Genomic DNA, 2,932 nt, shown 5'->3' with positions numbered 1-2,932 from the left:
GAGTCTGAAGAAAGAGAAATTAAGGAGTCAACCCCATTTACAATTGCACCCAAAAGCAATACCTAGGACTAAACCTAACCTAAGAGGTAAAGGATCTATACCCTAAAAACTATAGAACACTTCTGAAAGAAATTGAGGAAGACACAAAGAGATGGAAAAATATTCCATGCTCATGCATTGGAAGAATTAATATTGTGAAAATGTCAATGTTACCCAGGACAATTTACACATTCAATGCAATCCCTATCAAAATACCATGGACTTTCTTCAGAGAGTTGGAACAAATCATCTTAAGATTTGTGTGGAATCAGAAAAGACTGAATAGCCAGGCGAACACTGAAAAAGAAAACCAAAGCTGGGGGCATCACAATGCCGGATCCCAAGTTGTACTTCAAAGCTGCGATCATGAAGACAGTGTGGTACTGGCACAAAAACAGACACATAGATCAATGGAACAGAATAGAGAATCCAGAAATGGGCCCTCAACTCTGTGGTCGACTACTATTCGACAAAGCAGGAAAGACCATCTGCTGGAAAAAGAGAGTCTCTTTAATAAATGGTGCTGGGAAAACTGGACAGCCACGTGCAGAAGAATGAAACTAGACCATTCTCCTACACAAGACACAAAGATAAACTCAAAATGGATGAAAGATCTAAATGTGAGACAAGAATCCATCAAAATTCTAGAGGAGAACACAGGCAACACCCTTTTTGAACTTGGCCACAGTAACTTCTTGCAAGATACATCTATGAAGGCAAGGGGAACAAAAGCAGAAATGAACTGTTGGGACTTAATCAAGATAAGACCAGAAATGGAATATCATTTCCTTTGCACAGCAAAGGAAAACAGTCAACAAAACTAAAAGACAACCTACAGAATGGGAGAAGATATTTGCAAATGACGTATCAGATAAAGGGTTAGTTTCCAAGATCTATAAAGAACTTATTAAACTCAACACCAAAGAAACAAACAATCCAATCATGAAATGGGCAAAAGACATGAAGAGAAATCTCACAGAGGAAGACATGGACATGGCCAACACGCACATGAGAAAATGCTCTGCATCACTTGCCATCAGGGAAATACAAATCAAAACCACAATGAGATACCACCTCACACCAGTGAGAATGGGGAAAATTAACAAGGCAGGAAACCACAAATGTTGGAGAGGATGTGGAGAAAGGGAACCCTCTTGCACTGTTGGTGGGAATGTGAACTGGTGCAGCCACTCTGGAAACTGTGTGGAGGTTCCTCAAAGAGTTAAAAATAGATCTGCCCTACGACCCAGCAATTGCACTGTTGGGGATTTACCACAAAGATTCAGATGCAATGAAACGCTGGGACACCTGCACCCGGATGTTTCTAGCAGCAATGTCCGCAATAGCCAAACTGTGGAAGGAGCCTCGGTGTCCATCAAAAGATGAATGGATAGAGAAGATGTGGTCTATGTATACAATGGAATATTACTCAGCCATTAGAAACGACAAATACCCACCATTTGCTTCGAGGTGGATGGACCTGGAGGGTATGATGCTGAGTGAAGTAAGTCCATTGCAGAAGGACAAACAGTGTATGGTCTCATTCATTTGGGGAATATAAAAAATATTGAAAGGGAATAAAGGGGAAAGGAGAGAAAATGAGTGGGAAATATCATTGAGGATGAGAGAACATGAGAGACACCTAACTCTGGGAAACGAACAAGGGATGGTAGAAAGGGAAGTGGGCAGGGGGATGGGGTGACTGGGTGATGGGCGCTGAGGGGGCACTTGACAGGATGAGCCTGGATGTTATGCTATATGTTGGCAAATCGAACTCCAATAAAAAAATATACAAAAAATAAATAAATAAAAAAGAGTTAAAAAAAAAAAAAAAAAACTCCAGGAGCTGCCACTGGCCTCTCTCCATCCTCTTCAAGAAAATAGATGGATAGTGAAGTCCCTGGGTACCAAAATGGATCTGCATGTGGACCTAACACAGCTCCCTCCTGCCTGGAGGGGGTCATGCCTAAGTTCATACTGGGGCAGGAGCCCAGACTGCCTGTAAGAACTCACTCTGGACAGGCCCCAGGGAGGGCAACCACTCAGTCACTGGACAGGAAGGGCTGAGAAGCAGAGAAGGGAGACAGAGAGAAAAAAAAAAAAAAAAAACAAGAAATGAACTTGTTGCCTGTGTTCTGAACTACACAAAAACTCACATGAGAAAGGCAGCCAGAGTATCAGCACGCTAAAGATAGATTCACACCAAACGAAGCCAAAAGAGCAACCAGAAGGAGACTTCAGTATCCTCAAATTGCTGACTGGACATATAATGGTCATTAAAAACAAGCAATTATGAAATAAAACTCAGCAGAAAGTTTCCATTATAAAGCAACAGAAACAAAAATGTCTTTAATAAGTGATTTGGGAGAAATAATTGATTTTTTTGGGAAAAAATATATATCACGCTAAAAAAAAATCCAAATATTTTCTAATCTCTGAAGAGAAGAGGATGTTCTAAACTGGCTGAAAAAAAAGGGACGGGGGGCAATAAAAGAAAGGGAGTAGGCTGATAGATTTAACCATAAATTTTTTAAATTTTTAAAAAAGATTTTATTTATTTATTTGAAAGAGAGAGTGAGAGAGAGAGAGCACAAGCATGGAGAAGAGGGAGAAGCAGGCTCCCCACTGAGCAGGGAGCCCAATGTGGGGCTCAATCCTAGGACCCCGGGATCATAACCTGAGCCAAAGGCAAACACAATTGACTAGGCCACCCAGGCATTCCCTAACCATAAAAATTTAATGATTATAGTTAATAGGGAAAAAAAGGCAAACAAATAAATCAGATAAATATTGGCTATTTTGTAGTTTGCACAGGCTTTGAATCCAGACTTCCTGGGTATGACCTGGGGCGAGATACTTGATTTCTTCATGTCTCTGTGTCCTCTATACACTG

This window comes from Vulpes vulpes, chromosome 1 (genome assembly GCF_048418805.1).
Source record: "Vulpes vulpes isolate BD-2025 chromosome 1, VulVul3, whole genome shotgun sequence".
In the NCBI taxonomy this organism is placed as follows: Eukaryota; Metazoa; Chordata; class Mammalia; order Carnivora; family Canidae; genus Vulpes; species Vulpes vulpes.
The sequence above is the reverse complement of the archived record's forward strand: the minus strand, read 5'-3'. Positions refer to the sequence as shown.